This window comes from Dermacentor albipictus, chromosome 7 (assembly GCF_038994185.2).
Source record: "Dermacentor albipictus isolate Rhodes 1998 colony chromosome 7, USDA_Dalb.pri_finalv2, whole genome shotgun sequence".
NCBI classification, from domain to species: Eukaryota; Metazoa; Arthropoda; class Arachnida; order Ixodida; family Ixodidae; genus Dermacentor; species Dermacentor albipictus.
Genome location: NC_091827.1, coordinates 89,137,216 through 89,155,091, shown reverse-complemented (window position 1 = coordinate 89,155,091; position 17,876 = coordinate 89,137,216). Strand labels below are relative to the sequence as shown.

The following is a 17,876-nucleotide window of genomic DNA, read 5'->3' as shown; positions in this document are numbered from 1 at the left end:
CAATGCATTTCACATTCAATTCCAAATTACACCACGCGGATGTCCAGCCGTCAAGTGGAAGGGTTGATGATGCGGGAACTTTCCCATCTTAATACTTGGGGGATGTGCTGCGCTTGGTGCATGCGAAATGTTCATTAAATCTTCCCACAGCAGTTGCTGAGTCGATATTTCTGTCTGGAAGTGCACACAAAAGTTTCGGTATTGTAACTTCTGCGGGTGTTTCTGAAAGTTCTCGTCATTCTAAAAAGCTGAGATATGTTCTATTAGTTGCTTTAATATTACAGGAGCTCGTGTGAGAGATTTCTCTCAAGAACAACAGAATGATGCGGCTCCTTTTTAGCAGTATATTTTCCAAGTAACTAAGCATCCTCTGCCATAGCAATGCTCGCCGATGCTTGCCTGGTTCCGCTGTCGGGATTATTACCGGTCTATTGAATTCTGTAGCTGCAATTTAAGCTATTAGGCGTTTTCTACGCGCAAGCGTAAGTGACCTGCCAGTCAAGTCGGCGACGTTTGAATCCGGGAACGAAGCGAGCACCGGAGGAGGAAAGCGCCTGAAGGTGGAGAGGGGAATAGCGCGATGGCGAAAGTTGGGGCGATCGCGCTGGGCGCGCGGAAAAGCAATGGCACCTAGAGAACACTCTATACTGCGTTTCAGACATCAGGTACAACTAAAGCCCCTCAATTTTCCAAAAGTAGCGCCATTCTTAGATCTTTCCGCCACCCCGCTCACCCAGGCGCTTCCTCCTCCACTCCTCCTGTCGCCCCAGCCTCCTCCGCCCCCCATTGGCCAATCTGTGTCACGTGAAAGCAGGCCCCGCGCTTCTGTATATTTTTTTCTTTCCGGCGCAGAGCAGGCGCCGCGCTTTTGTATATCTTTTCTTTCCAGCGCGCTGCGACCCCCACTTTTGGGCCTGCGCGACGGAAGTACGGCAGGCGGTTTGAAGGAGCGCGGTAGTTTTATACAATGGGTTAGGGCCGAGTGCTTAATTGTGATGCCGTGCTGCTGCGCCTACGGTTGCCACAACAGACCCAGTGACGGCAAAAAGCTTTTTGCTTTACCATCCGCCGGGCGCAACGCAAAACGAAAAAAAATGTGGATTCACAAGATCGGGCGGGCTGACTTCGAGCAAGTGGCAAAGAACGCGCGGCTTTGTGAAGTAAGTGCCACGGCTCCTCCAACCTCTTCTTTTGACGCCCGTGTCAAAACGGGCCCGTGTCAAAACGGGCCCGTGTCCAGTGCATTGGGGGCGCGTTAAAGAACCCCAGCTGGAAAAAAATTAATCCGGAGCCCCCATTATGGCGTGCCTTATGAGATCGGGGTGTTGGGATGTAAAACCCAAGAATCAACTTTTTTTCTGTCTTGTGTGCCTTGACTGTTCCAGTTAACGCAACACTGCTTCCTTGTGAAAACTTACAACGCAAAAGAATACAGACGCACGTAGTATACAGAGATAAAATTAGCAATTCAACAAAAGTGTTGCTGGTGCCAATGAGGGGAGGGGGATAATTATTTTCTGAACCTCTTTCCAGTTGTCCCATCAAGTTCCTTCTTTTTTTTTCTATCAAATTCTAACCATTTGCACTGTAATAAATAAATAACGATTTCATATGCTTGTACGTTGTTCAAATTATCTATACCGCCTATGTGTGAAAACGTTGCTCATGGCCACCACAACCTGTGCATGAGCTACGTACATCTGTAAAAGGCGCGGAACAGAAACGGCCCTGCTGCCAGGCATTGCTGACCGCAGACAGTCGGAATCTCTCACGCGCCGGCCGAACAAAAGCATTCTGCAGGCACGTAAATTAACCTACGAAACCACGTGCACATACTTTCACGCTGTCAAAACCTGAAACTCTGGTAATTACTCGAGTGTCTGAGCACACCGCGTGCTTGTGTCGTGTTTCAGCAACACGAACTTTCAACGTGCGCGCGCTTTACGCCTTAAATACGCCTTGAATAATGGTGTTTTTCTCTATTTCTTCCGCAAATCCGACACAACATTCTTAAGGTCAGTTACCGACTGACAAAGCAAGATCTAGATTGAAAAAACTGCTCCGCAGAACTCGAACGAACTTTTCCGCGGATTTCCTCCCGTAGCGTGCTAGCCGTCGTCTGCTACGGCAGGCCCACTGCCGGCGGCGCCACCGTCGAGGCCGCGCCGAGCGCAGGAGGAGGGAAGTGAATGGCGCTACTTTGGGAGATTGAGGGGCTTTAGGTACAACCAGGCACGTACCTAGGGGGGGGGGGCCCGGGGGGGCCCGGGCCCCCCCCCCCCGAAATCAAGTGGCATACCCCCCCCCCCCCCCCTCCCCGCCCACGCCACCACTCCTCACACATTCCTAAAGCGCCGCCAGATTCATGTTGAGACTTGGCAGCTGTTCATCGGTCAGCCTTATGCTGCCTTTTTCACTCCTTTTAGATGGCGGTAGTTATCGGCATCTCTTGTAATGTGAAGGGCAGTTTTCTCATAGATTCCGCACCCGCGAGATTAACTCGAGATGCGTTCAGTTGTCACCATCTATTCAACCGTCACGCGCATAGCTGTTGCTTTTGTTAGTTCAACCTTCTTTGTTTAGGCTGATCCTGGGACCAGGAGAGGGATGCGGATGTTACTCAGCTGGTCTGTATACTCTCATGGAACGAGTTGCGGCCGGAGAAAACGCCAATTGCGTTTAACTTTTCCCTTTGCTTGATTATTTCCTTGAGTTACGGCTCGCCGCGACGCTGGCAGATGCCCGGAACCATATACACGTGATATGGGTTAGATAAGGTGGGAAATAAAATAATGTGAAAGAGCGTCCACCATGAAACCCTGCAATAACCCTTCAACCCATAAGCAAGATGACTGTCGCCCGTTACCTCGTCTGTTTTTCCCTAATTGTATAGCACTTTTCGTGCAAAATTGGCAACTGGAAACAAAAATCGCAAGGAGTTAAGAAATTAAGTGATCTACTAAGGGAGAGAGCCAACGCAACAACCAAATATGTTAACCGTTGTTTATCAGAATATTAATGGATCAACATCTTTTTATTTAAAAAGGAAGTAGAGGAAACGCCGCCGGAAGTGCAGAATAATTACTTGCTTTGAATGACGCTTCTACAGTTATTGGTCGAACCACCTCACGTAGCCACTTCTCTGCTGTGCTTATGTGGGTGTTTTTCTAACCTGTCTCGGTGAGCGCAGTTGGTCTAGAATCGCAGAGTCCTGCGCTCTACGCGGTTGTATGGGACTGGTGGCCGCACAGCGTTACGCAATTCGCGGAACTGTCAAAACTGATCCACAAGGCAAAAATAACTGATATTCGAAACTATAACATGAGAAAGACTGAAGAAGCCGTAAAAAAATGAACGCAGCCTGAAATCAGTAAAAAGGAAACCTGGCATAGGACAAACCATGATATATGCACTAAAAGATAAAAAGGATAATATCATAAGCAATCTCGAAGAGACAGTAAAAGCAGCGGAAAAATTCTAAGCTGACTTGCATACAGTACCCAGAAGAGTCACGATACCTCACTTAGAAACAGTAATGAACAGGATACAGAAACTCTCCTATAACTAGCGATAAGGTCAGAAGGGCCCTGCAAGACATGAAACGATGAAGAGCGGGAGGAGAAGGTGGAATAACAGTCCATTTAATCCAAGATGGAGGAGACATAATGCTTGGAAAACTGGCGGCTCTTTATACGAAGTGTATATTGACTGCAATGGTCCCAGAAAACTGGAAGAATGCAGACATTACACTAATCCACAAAAAAGGAGACGTTAAAGAATTGAAAAATTATAGGACCATTAGCTTGCTCCCAGTATTATATAAGATATTTGCCAAAATAATCGCCAATAGAATAAGGGCAACGCTGGATTTTGTCAACCAAGGGAACAGGCTGGGTTCAGGAAGAGGTACCTTACAATGGATCACATCCATGTCATCAATCAGGTTATCGTGAAATCTGCAGAGTACAATAAGCCTCTCTATGTGGCTTATATAGATTACGAAAATGCATTTGATTCAGTAGAGATACCAGCAGTCTAGAGGCACTACGTAATCAAGGACTACAGAACGCTTACGTAAAAAGCTTGAAAAATATTGCTACATGCCTGTGGTATTTGTTTGTTTGAATGAGGTGCGTGGGCGCCATCACTCCAGAAAAGAGGGGGGAGAACGAACTTGGCTCGCGCTGTGAATCTAAACGGTCAGCGCTGCAACCGTTGTTGTAAATATAATCTGTAAATAGTTTCTCGTCTTACTAACTCGTCCTTCGCCTAAGAATATATACAGAGGTTCTACAGCTACCTTAATTCTACACAAGAAAAGCAGGGAGATACCTATAGGGAAATGGGTCAGACAGGGAGACAATTTCTCCAAAGCTATTCACTGCGTGCTTAGAAGGATTCAAGCTATTAAACTGGGAAGGCTTAGGAGTAAAGATCGACGGCAAATATCTCAGCAACCTTCGGTTTCCCGATGACATTGTTCTATTCAACAACAATGCAGACGAGTTACAACAAGTGATTGGAGACCTTCACAGAGAGAGGGTAAGAGTGGGGTTGAATACTAATATGCAGAAGATGACGATAATGATAAATTGCCGGGCAAAGGAACAAGAGATCAGGATCGCCAGTCGGCCACTAGAGACTGTGAAGGAGTACGTTTACCTAGGTCAATTAATCACAGGGAACCCTGATCATGAGAAGGAAATTCACAGAAGAATAAAAATAGGTTGGATCGCATACGGCAGACATTGCCAGCTTCTGACTGGAAGCTTACCATTATTATTGAAGAGTAAGGTGTGCAATCAGTGAATTTTGCCAGTGCTGACATATGGCCGGGCAGAGACTTAAGAATGAGGTCAGGACCGCGCAAAGGGCGATCGAACGAAGATTGCTAGGCATAACGTTAAGAGAGAGAAAGAGAGCCGTTTGGATCAGAGAGCGAACGGGTATAGACGATATTCTAATTGACATCAAGAGGAAAAAATGTAGCTGCGCAGGTAATGTAATGCGCCGGTTAGATAACCGTTGGACGATTAGGGTTACAGAATGGGTACCAAGAGAAGGAAAACGCAATCGAGGACGACAAAACACTAAGTGGAGCGATGAAATTAGGAAGTTCGCGGGCGCTAGTTGGAATCGGTTGGCGCAGGACAGGGGTAAATGGAGACCGCAGGGAGGGGCCTTCGTCCTGCAGTGGACAGGATGATGATGATGATGATGCTGATGGTGATGATGATGATGGAAGTGGTGGGCCCCCCCCCCGAAAAAAAATCCTGGGTACGTGCCTGGGTACAACGCTGTGGAGGCTAGAGAGACTTCTTGCAGCGGCTTCGGCCACCCTTAAAAGTAGTTCGATGTTCTTGATCGCAGTTGTGCGAAGCTGCTCTTTATACAGGTTCAATATTGAATGAAGAAAGTGTTAATCCTTACAAACAAACAAACTGTCGTATACGGCTATCTAATGCGTTGTTTTGACCAATTTGTTTTTCTTTGCGTTTCTTTTCGGGTTTTTTTTTATTGGCAGGCCGTCGCACCAGCCTCACGTGCGCGCTCGTGCGAGCGAACGCCGTTGGCGCGCAGCGAAGCGTTGATTGCACGTGCGGAGTAATAATACATTTTCGTCACCGAATTTCTTGCGTAGCTTCCACAGCGTTGCGCCTGCAGTCTGAAACGGAGTACAGGTGGCGTTGAGCGAAGCGGGAGAGTAAAACCACTTAAGAAGAAAAGACGAAATCAAGAAAGAAGCAATTTATGATAACTCAAAGGGAAGCGCATTACTTTTCCAAGCGAGATGAGGACGCCTTAGAACACGTTCCTATGAAGCGAGATATAACAAGGAAGCAGAAACATGTGCTTGCTGCGGTAAAGCTAGGGAAACGATGCAGCGTGTTTTAGAAGAATGTGAAGATATCTGCGTAGAGGTCGATTTAAAAACCACTGGCCTCCTTGAAGCCCTTGGGTTCAGCAAGACCAGGGGGAAAGTAAACATGTCTGCAATAGAGATTAGAAAGAGGTGATTGGAAAATAGGTGTAAGAAAAGTATGGAAGCCACAAAAGAAGGAGACCTACTAAAACAAAGTTCTCGATAGGGCGTAAGAAAATTTGGTGATGAGAACTCATCGTGCTTTTTTATCTTTTTTTTATTGCTTAACCTGGGTAGGACATTAGGCAGTACAATAGCAAGAGCTTGGTGGCGCGACCCACCACCCGGTTCCAAAGGGGACGCTCATAACATCCATCCATCCATCCCAAGAAGAAAAGAGGTGAAGTGTCGCGGAGCAGGAGGGTAGGCGGAGGCACGCTGGGTTGGCCTCCTCTGGCAGTTGCTAAGGGTACTGTGTGCCGTATAGACGTACCGCGCTCGTCTCGTGTTACCGTCGTACCCACGCGCCGTATGCTGCATGTGCGAGTGAAAGCGATCGAAGGGGAGCCGACGATGGCGGCTCAAGGTCACGCGCACAAGGCAGGAACGCGGCGACGAAACGCGGTCATCCCATTGGGGTGGGGGGCGTTTTACTCCGGCGGCTGCTATTTTCGGCGCGCCTGCGAGAGTCCTATCTTGAAAAGGGCGTGGGCGTTCTACTCCGGTGGCTGTTGCATATGGCACGGCCGCCCGAGCCCTTTCCTTCAAGCGATCTGCGATGCGGACAGTCTCGTCGTCTAGTCGCACAGGGGGTCGATAGCTTCGTGTGCGCTTTAGCACCCATACGTTTGCGCGTCACCCACATTTACGAAGTGAAACGTCACTAACGTTGTTTAATGTCAGCTGAGCTCGCGTGCCAGTTTTCTTACGAGAACCATCCGAAAATGCCGTTCGTATTTGTGAATATATTTCGAAAGTATTTGGGCATACTTCGATATAGCTGTACTGGTCAAAGGTTGCTTGGCACGCTTCTTCTGCGGCGCCAGTACGCAAATAAATTTTACGTGACCTGGGATATGATAAAGAGAAAGAAAGAAACATAGGTAAAGATTTAGATGTCCACGTCCGCGCTTGTAGTTATCACTCACTGCTGAACTTGGGCTCTGCTTTTGAATTAGAATATAATTCCAATTGAACATTGATATTTTCACATCTTACTTAGTAAGGGAAGTCACATTTGTTTTAAATTGTTATTAAGCGCTTTGTCCAACTTCCGAGAAGAATATGTCGGACGTTGCGGCTATAGTACAATGAGCTTAGGTATTTCAGTGCCTTTTGAATGAGTGTGTTCAGTATCAAGCCCGTGATATTTTCGTTCATGGCTTACGTTGCGAAAGAGACAACCAAAAGAGCACAACCTTCAGCACAAGTGTCATAGACCAGCTAGGCCTAGTTTGGGAAAGTCAGAATGTAACCATAGCCATCGGACCGTGATTCACCTTTACCAGCAAGTAGTTTCGACTGGGCGAGCAGGCGCATGTGACCCTCAGCCTGTCGTATTCGCTTAAAGGGACCCGGAAACAATTTTGACAATATTGTAGAACGTACTGACACCCTACGATAGGTCCTTGTGATCATTAATTCAAGCATATAAGTTCTCCGCTTAAAGCGTGTAATTTATTATAAAGCTTTCAAAATGTACATCGCTACCGATCTCAGCATGCCAGTCGGCTGAGTTTTCAGCCACGCCTGACCAGGTGACGTGAGGTGACTATATATCACGCCAGTAGGGCGAGATGTCCGATTGGCTGCCCAGGGCGCGTCATTGATCATTTTTCCAACTTCATGGCGAACAAATGTTGTTCGTTATAGCAGGAATGTTAGTTAATTTGTTTCTGTAAAAAAGAAAGTTACAGAAAGAGAATGCACAAGGACACATTATCACTAAACTCAAGGCTTCTGGAAGACAGCAAGTGTCGTCTACCTGCGTTGCAATGTGCTACGCATTGACAAGAGCTCCGCAGACAGTAGTGGTCTCAATCGTTATTTTCGCGAGCACCACGGTTCGCCCTTGTTACGTCGTGAGCTGCAAACAAAGTGACTGGCAATATATCAAGGTGCGACATTGTGTCCCTCTGCAAGGCAGCAGACGAGCGGAGAAGGTGCAGCACGCCGTTTTGTCGTTACCCGACCACTGCCAGGATTTGCGTGGTTGAAGCCGTTACTTTACGCCAGAGGTTTGCTGCCACAATAGTATTTCGCGTGCCCGGTATTCGGATAAACGCAATTGCAAGCGGACTGATCCTGGCCGTTTCACGGAATGAACGGAGGCTCGAACGTGAACCGTCGGCATTGTGCAGCCACCTGGTGGCACAGAGCCCAACCAAACACAGAGCAAATATAGCAGTAACGAAGTATATTCTACTTTGCTCCAGGTGTAAATATTTGGCAGTAGCGCAATATTGAACACGTTGTTTTAAATGTTTGAAATGGTTTACACTTGGTTAGAGCAATATCAGTTCCTTCTTTGGTTCTATAAGCTCTGCCCCACCAAGTGCCTGGACCACATACACCGATCAGGCGACTCATGTACCTCTCCGCCAAGCTCCTTCATTACAGCAATTGTAGTATAGAGGGGCTTTAGTTTACGCCTGCTCCTATCCACTGAAATGCCCATTTCGCCTGTGGTTACCAGGATACCAGATACGCTGCTTCGATAGCTCTCGCTTGGTATCGACTACCAGGCGACCGACGGAGAGAGAAAGGCCTCGCGCGCTGGCTCTGAGACAACCGAAAATCCACAACACGACGTCCCATCATGACGCATAAACAGCGAAGGCAGGGCGTAGCCCAGATCACTCGGCGAACGAGTTCAGGAGAAAACGCGTGACTATACAAGAGGGTAACTTGTAATCCTCTGTACCTCTCTTAATATGGGAGGCTTCACACAAATTGTCGTGTAAATGATTTATTGTACCTGTACCCTACGCGCCTACAAAATTTCTCCGAACCGTTTCAAGGACCCTTTAATGCACCCGGAAGGCCCGTTAGACGCCCCTAAGGAATCAGCAGCATTATAAAAAGCTCATAGATGTTTAATAAATTCTTACTCTTGGCTAAAAAATTGAGACAAGTGTTTGAAAAATTGATGTCGTGTGAAAAAAGAGCCAACTACTTCGACAGGTTTTTCCTCTTGCTTCTTAGGTAGAACAAACTAAAGAACACACACTTGTCTAAGCGTTAATTTTTTCTCTTTCTTACAGAGGGTTTCCCTTCGGAGAATAGGAGCCACAGCACCGGAAATCTTCAACTGTATTAGCACAACCAAGTCGTTCAAGTGTGCTCTAATATACGTACAACGGGTGTATTGAGCATTCTTTAACAAAGCTTATCTCTGCGAACATTTTCACAGCTGTTTATCTGGCCGTGGATCTGAAAACGTCCTTAGTGTTACCTGGAAAACTAGTATTCTATTTTTTTTATGTGTACACGACACTGGTCTGCTTATTGCGACGATAACAGTCACCGTTTCTGCATATCACGGAACGTCCTTAATTAGTCTCATCTTTAGTGTTCCTTTTACAAGCATGACATAACACTAACACATGTCAGAAAATGCTAATCACTCGACAACTAGCTCTATATGTAGGACATACTGTGAACACCGTCTCAATCCTCCAAGCTACAACTTTATAAAATAACCATTCTCACGCCATTAAATGGGCTTATGCAAATAGATTACCGCATTCAGCTTTCGAAATTCAAATGATAAGACAGTGTGAGGGTTAGTACACTTTACCCAGACATTACCTGGGGGGTGGGGGTCATTGCAGCTTGTTGCGGTCTGTTTACCAGCTTTTATGTTTTGCCATGCAGGGTCGCCCTGCGTGCCTGCAAAAAAAGCCTGAGCCCTACGACCCACCCTCGTTCCTACCTGCCATCCCGCAAATCATATTGACCGCAAAAAAGACGGGGACATAGGAAGAAAACACATAAACAGCACAGCACTGTTTATGTGTTTTCTTCCTATGTCCCCGTCTTTTTTGCGGTCAATATGATTTGCAGTAAATACCAACTAGGCCAAACTGAAGTTCTTCTGTACCTGCCATCCCGCTGGTGTAGCGTAGTGAATGCCATCAGGGCCGAAAGGGGGGAAGTTTTTCCTCCCGATTATTCTGTTCACCTCCACCACATCACACCTGAGGGCTCGCCCCAACTCCCTAATCATTACATTGGCCGCCACTACCTGTTCTTCAATGAAAGGGCCCTGTCACCTAACCTCTGGGACAGTACACAGGGCAATGTGCACCCCCGCAGGGGCGTCTGCGTCAGCAGGCGTTTGGTGTGTGGCGACACTACGTACCCGAGCACACGAGGGTTGGAGCCTCCTGCGTGTTGCCGTGCGCGGCTTAGACGTGTCTGGGGAAAGGGGTTTCCTGGGGGTTGAGCCGATGCCGGGTGTTTGGACCTTTAAGGCTCCCCGGCGGAGGCAACACACCTCTTCGGCCTCTGCTTCACATAGACGGCACCCCCGGACTGACCCACCCGGGGGAAATCGGTAGTTGCGTTTTCCTTTCTCTTTCTCCCTCAAATCTTCACCTTTCTCTCACTTTTAATCTTTCCTGTCCTCTCTTTATTTTCGTATTACTTCCGGCTTCGTAGGCAGCGAGGGTTAACCTTGTGCACTATATCCAGCCTTGGGTATATGTATTTGGTTATAGCGGGGTTGTACCGCTGGCGTGCACAGAACTGAATATTTCCGTCCTGTGTCGTCCCTTGGTTGGGCTCCAAGGTGGGCGGCGGCCATGCCTGCCGAAAACACCATACTTCTAATGGCCACTTCTCCCCGACTACCTGATCGCCCTCAGAAACGAGGGCGCACCGAAGATATTTTCCAATTTCTTGGAAACAAACCGCCAAACTTTCCCCGATTCCATGTAACTCATTCAAACAAACCTGAAAAGACCATGGGAATGATTTCTCCTTTCCTTGTGTCTAAGTATCTCACTGAAACTCTTGGTACAGGCTATAAAGCATCGAAACTGTCTAGCGGCGATCTCCTTTTGGAACTCCGCGATCCGAAACAGTTTGAAAACCTTCCTAAAGTTGAGTCATTTGGGGAAATTCCAGTAACAGTAACCCCACACCGAACTATGAACACTATGAACTATGAACCCCCACAAAAGCTCTTGTGTTCTTTTTAATAGAAAGAGAGGCCTGGTTCCAGATCCTTGTGTTCAACTGTGTGGAGACCAAATACCTATCAACAAAGAACACAAATTTCTAGGTATTATACTAGACTCCAAGCTTACTTTTATACAGCACATTAAATATCTTAAAGAAAAATGTCTAGGGACCATGAACTTACTTAAAATTATATCCCACTCAACATGGGGTAGCGAAAGGAAGTGTCTGATGAATGTTTATAAGAGCCTTATAATATATTCGATCACGATTGGACTATGGTGCCATCGTGTATAACTCTGCCGCTCCGATCCGGTCCACCATCTAGGTATCCGCTTAGCCACTGGCGCTTTCAGAACAAGCCCGATTGAAAGCTTATACGCGGAATCAAATGAATGGTCCCTCCATCTACAGAGAACTTACATCAGCCTTACATATTTCCTGAAAATACATTCCAATCATCAACATCCATGTTTTAACACTGTTAACGATATGACATGTACTACACTTTTACATAATCGTCCCTCTGTAAGACAGCCTTTCTCACTTCGTGTGAGGGAGCTTAGTGATGAGATACATGTCCCACTCCTGGAGCTTCGCCTAATGCATCCAACCAAGTTGTTACCGCCTTGGGAGTGGCAGGTCATAGAATGTGACATATCCTTTATAGAAGTGACAAAACACGCACCAGAGATCGAAATACGAACTCATTTCCTAGAACTCCTGCACAAGCACTCCTGCACAGAGATCTACACAGACGCTTCGAAGTCTAATGCCGCGGTGTCGTATGCTACCGTCGGCCCATCCTTCTCAGAATCCGATGTACTACATCGGAAACAAGTACATTTACGGCCGAGGCCTACGCATTACTGTCTGCTGTGAAGCATATAAGAAAATCAAAACTCCAAAAGTCAGCGATATATACAGACTCCCTAAGTGTCGTGAAGGCCCTGATGTCACTCTATACACACAAAAATCCAGTACTTAATGAACTATATTCCGTCTTGTGTATAGCGCAAAGATATAACCAGCGTATCATTATATGCTGGGTGCCTGGCCATAGGAGCATCGAGGGTAACGTTCTGGCGGACGAGATGGCCACGTCAATCGCATCGCAAGCTGTTAACCCTACCGCTGCGGTGCCTGTCACAGATCTGAAGCCTTTCTTGCGAACGAGATTGCGAGACCACTGGCAACGCATGTGGGACGCGGAAACGGATAATAAGCTCCACCTGATAAAACCACAGTTAGGATTCTGGCCCTCTACTACAAGATCGCGCCGAACAGATGTCCTATTCTGTCGTCTCAGAATAGGACACACGCTTGGCACCCATAATTTTCTACTCACCGGAAGTGAGCCTCCAACCTGTGGTAGATGCGGGGAGAGGCTGACCGTCCTCCACGTCCTCCTGGAGTGTCGGGCAGCCGAATCTGAAAGAAGGAAACATTTTTCCCTTGCATACCGGCAGCACATCCCCCTACATCCCGTAATGCTACTCGGTCCAGAACCTTTATTTGACACCAACGCAGTCCTACGTTTCCTGAAAGATGTTGTCCTGCATGTTTTTAGCCCCACATGTTCGTAGCGGGTCCTCTCTTCAGAGGATGCCGCTGTGATAGCTCTTTGGTATAGCACATGCCTCTAGGCCCTTGTGTTTCAAGGGCTCTGGCGAGGCAGCAGTGCTCCAAGTAATTTTACCATCTTATATATTTTATATTTTGCATCATTCTTCTACGATGGATTTTAATGTTCATAGTATTCGTCATTAGTCAACGCCATAATTTTATAGCACGTAGATTTTACGTACTTTACAGCGACTATTTTTAGGCCACTTTACAGCCAGGTCACATCTTCCATAATTCATTGTCAACATTACCACGTGTCATGGCACTCTTTGGCCAAACGTGGCCCTTGCGCCACAAAACACCACACATCATCATCATCATCAGTGTGCACCACCTCAGAGGTCGCCCTTAATTTCGCCACTCCCTTTTGACTCTGTCTGCCCAGCATTCGCCCCCAATTCTGCAAGACGTCATTCACCCCAGAGTGCAAAATTACCAGGTTTCTTCCCTCTCTGTTTTCATTCAGTTTGTTTTTGGCTCTCTCCGCCACAGCTTCGAATCGAGCCCCCGGCATGCATTCGACCTTCACCCGTCTGTTATACTGCACTATTCTGAGGAGTGCTGTTTGCATTCGCGATACGTTGGAGGTTCCAACGACCCAGACCTTTCTGTCTTCAAGCTAATCTTGCCTCCCTCCTGTCTCTGTCGGCTGGGTCTTCTCTGCCTCCTGTCGTCTCATCCCTCTGTACCTGTGTCTCCCGTGGTCCCCACGTCAACGTGTCCGCCCCCATTCTGCTCCACTGGGTGATCCTCCCGCTTCCTTTTCCTTCAATTCCTGCTGTGCCTGCCTCTCAGCTTCTCTCTCATCTCTTTCAATTGTTTTTCCAATTGCTGCCCTTTCTCTCGCTCCTCACTCCATTTCCGTTATACAGCCTCCATTCTTGAGGCCCACTCCCTCTCGACCCTTTCCTCAAACTCTGCGCGTTTCGTTTTTTCTTTCTCGAGTTCCTCCTTTGTCCTCGCCATTTCACTCTTTAGCTGCTTCTCCAAATTCTCAATCACTTTACACAGCCTGCAGACGAAGCCATTCCCTTCCGCCTCCGCCACGGTTTTGAATGTCGTTTCATCCAAATAACACCATCGTTCACACCTCTCACACTGGACGAGATCCCCGCCTTCCTCCTTGGCTTTTCTAGCCGTACGTCCCATAAATTCTCTTGTCCTACTGTTATTTAACAGTGTAAAAGTTAGGAAAAAAATTAACTATAATAAAGACCACTGGCATTCTCTAGAAGCACAAAGAGAGCTAGTAAAATAACCAAACCAATAACCAGGGGAAAAAGGAAAAAAAGAAAAAAGGACAAAGAAAAAAAAACACTTTTAGCCCTAACTGTTATGTGTTGGCCACGACCTACTTTATCGCCCTACTTTGGCTAAGTGTTCGCCTGGCTTCGCAGTGCTCCAATTCTCTGCAACCTACGTTTCTATGCTGGCCCTATCTCCATTCAGATTTCCCGCCGCTGCAATTAGAAATAAAAATAGAAATAGAACTTAGCTGTCCGCATCCGTCCGTCCCGGCTCCGTCTTGGCTCCTCAATCTCAATTAGATAGGTGTTCTGCAGTGTTGCCAGGTTTGGCTATATGTAGCCTAATTCGGCTACAGAAAAAATTTCGGCGTCGACTTGGGCGAGTTGGCTATGTGGCTATATTTGGGCTATTGAAAACCTGCGACTTGGCTTTGTTTCAGCTATAAGGGGCGCCCTAATCCACGACCCAGAGGTGGATTTCATCGAGCAGAAACAAATCTCGAAGGCTATAGCTGGCTGAATCGGCAGCGCGGCTGTGCATGTGTGCCAGCGCTAAATGGCTCCCCCCTCCGCTAATAAACAGGAACAACTTGTTTATTCTAGCATCGCAAAGAGCGGGCGGTCAGGTCGACCGAAGTAGAGAGACGGGAGAGCACGTTACTCAACAGAAGAAATCGGAGCCTCTCTCCTGGCGTCCGGGGGCAGCTGCTCTTATACTCTTGGCGTCGCGGGCAAGAAGGAAGGTCACGAGATGACACCACGTGACAGCGGCGACGGACGGACTGAGAGACACGTTGGGACAAGGAGGTGACGCATCAGCCGGGCCGGCGCCGGTCAGACCTCCTCGCTTCACACTGGGGGAGCTCCTCTCCCCGGCTGCCGCGCTTTGACAAGCGTGGGCACACACACACACACGCGCACACAAAGACACGTGGCACTGAACATGCCGGGACGCGCTCGGCGGGGATGCGTCGCGGCCGCTCCGAACGGGCCAAAATGTCCACCGCTTTGAACGAAGCTCCGGCGTACGTTGCATCAGCGCTGGCTTTACCGCGCGTCGTAGGCGAAACGTAACAATCTTTATAAATCAGTCATTTCATTTCTATCAACGTCTCACAATACATTCTGGCCAGTTGTCAGCCCCTTTAAGCTTCCTCGAAGGTTTTGTTCGTGCTTACGTTCGAGATTCATTTCGATAAGTTCGCCCTCTGCAGCGATTCTAGGGCGGCTACAATTGGGAGGTGTGAAGACTGCGGCGCCGCCGCCATTGCCTAGGGAGGCCCCGCTACGCGTTCCTCCCACTGGGGTAAAATTTGGCGCTTCCGTCGGGGGCGCGGGTAGGGTGGCTAGCGCAGGGGCGCCGTGAGCTTGTCAGTAGACAGTTTTAGTTTAGCGTCCGCTACTATAGCGTACGCTATAATATAGCGTGCGCTAAGCAGCGCACGTTTTCTACAATTTTAGTTGGCCGGCGATATCTTTGGATCTCAGAGGCGGTATGCCGTCGTTGCGGCTATTTCGCGCCTTTAGCGAGAGGTGGCGCTGACATCTCGAACGTTTCTCGAACGGGTACAATCAGGACTCGACGGGAACCAAAGGTCAGTGGGTCGCCTCGCATTGGGCGCTCACGGGAAGACTACAAATGAAGCTGTGCAAGGGGATATGGGCTGGACTAGTTTTGAAGTGAGGGAAGCTCGCAGTAAAATTGAGTATGAAGAACGGCTGAGGAATATGGAGGAAAGTAAATGGGCTGGGAGAGTGTTCAGGTATCTGTACAGGCAAAACATTGATTCACAGTGGAGGAAAAGAACTAGGAAGCTTACCAGCAAGTATGCGGCCTGTGGGGTGGGCAACACAGCAACAAAGAAGGTCAAGCGGAAAGTCAGAGAGGCCGAATTAATCTCATGGGTGGCGGCAATGGAAAAGAAACCTGCCATGAGTAACTACTTAAGAGGAAAAAACGAAATCAGGAAAGAAACCATTTATGATAACTCAAAGGGAAGCTCATTACTTTTCGAAGCGAGATCAGGATGCCTTAGAACACGCACGTATAAAGCGAGATATAAGAAGGAAGAAGAAGCATGTGCTTGCTGCGGTAAAGCTAGGGAAACGACGGAGCATATTTTATTAGAATGTGAAGACACCTATCCAGCGGCCGATTTAGGCACCACTGGCCTCCTTGAAGCCCTTGGGTTCAGCGGGAGCAGTGGTAAAGCAAACAGGTCCGCAATAGACATCAGTAAGAGGCGATTGGAGGATTGGTGGAGGAAAAGTAGGGAAACGACAAAGGACGGAGACGTACAAAAGCACAGTTCACAATAGGGTATCAGAAAATTTGGACGTGGTAGTTCATAGTGTGTTTTTTTTTTCTCATGGGTTAACCTAGGTAGGATATTAGGCAGCATAGTAGCAAGAGCTTGGTGGCGCAAGCCACCGCCCCGTTCCAAAGGGGACGCTCATAACATCCATCCTTTCTTTCGTTAGGCTTCGACTCGTTCGAAACGAGAAGCGATCTGGAAAACACCATGAGGTTATCCGTAATACTCTGTCGTCGAAGCGGCCTGAGACTAAGCGAAAGCCGTTTACACAGTCATTTGCTACGAACGAAGAGCATTTTACAAAAGCAACGCCAAATTCAATTCGAAGCGGGCAGCCGGGACCACCGCCATGTTTCCCGCAAGCTCCGCAAACCCCGCAAAAACGCTAATGCTGCGTTGCGTACGCCCGCTATACCCGCTATTTCGTTTAGCGTTCAGCGCATGCGCAGTGATGATCCGCTATTTTTTAGCGTACGCAATGGTATAGCGTACGCTATAGTAAAACTGTCTAGTCTCGTAAGCCACGGTGCAGTGCAAAGTAACTTTCGTGGTCGGTATAATGCAGCTGTATTTTTCTCGCGTTTCCTAAATTTCGATCGCTTCACAACACAGCGAATTTAAGTGGCACAGAATGGGATGACGTGAAGGTCAGAATGCGTGAGTGCTTCAGGTCTTGGGGCAAGCTTCGAGCGCTCGAGAAGCGTGGGGAGATTAAAATTTCTCCGACGCGATCCTTCTGCTCTCGAGGCCACTGTCCGGCGGGCCTGGTGTTGCTTCGGCTCTGGCCTCACTCCGAAAGGAACTTCGGATTCTCCTGCAGCGACGCGGGGACGGCTTGAGGGCCACAGCCTGAGCAGAGCTGTGGGAAATGGAAGCGTGGTGCAGCAGAAACGTCCTACGTAAGCATCTTTCAAGGAAGAACACAACTCTCTTTTCCCTAATAGATCCAATTGATGGTAGCATAGTCGATTCACCAGATGGAGTTCTTGCACTGGCGAGGCAGTTTCACATGACCTTGTGTGCCTCTCCAGCTGTCTTTCCGTTTCTTCACCAGCTAAGCCGCCACAAGCGTGCTACTCAGCCATAGATGAGGACGAGCTATTTTCGGCCTTGAAGTCTATGAAGCGCAATCGCAGTCCAGGATCCGATGGTCTGACAGTCGAATTTTATGTTAAATTTTGGACGCTGTTAGTGAAGCCGTTCAAATCACTGGTTAACAGGCTACTCGGTGAATTGACTTTGTCAGCGTCTTAACGAGAGGGGCTAATCACTCTCCTTTGTAAGGACGAGTCGAGGAGCTCCGGTCTGAGAGCATGGCATCCAATCACGCTTCTGAACTGCGGTTATAAGCTTATAGCAAAGTGCCAATGTACGCGACTCACACCAGTGTTCAGCACTGTTTTGGGTCCCTACCAGGCATTTAGTGTCCAGGGGCGCTCTACTCAGCTTCACGGTTTAGCAGTGAGGGACCTTCTCCTGGAGGGAAATACCAGGAAACTTCCCGGTATTCTTTGCTCCTTCGATCAGGAGAAGGCTTTCGACATCATTAACCATAGGCACCTTTTCCGTGTTCTGGAAGAGGCTTGGTTCAGTGTGGGTTTTCGGCAGATGGTCCAAGCTTTGTATTCTCGACCGACTTCT

General features: G+C 48.0%; 1 long non-coding RNA gene across 1 annotated transcript in view; it reads left to right on the top strand.

Annotated features, from left to right (window-relative positions):
* LOC135916783 (uncharacterized) overlaps positions 1 to 9,264 on the top strand; it is a 53,796-nt gene extending 44,532 nt beyond the window's left edge. Inside the window, exon 4 of the long non-coding RNA XR_010569065.1 lies at positions 9,127 to 9,264. This is a non-coding gene — a long non-coding RNA (uncharacterized lncRNA). The remainder of the gene's footprint in view (positions 1 to 9,126) is intronic.
* Positions 9,265 to 17,876: the final 8,612 nt, after the last annotated feature.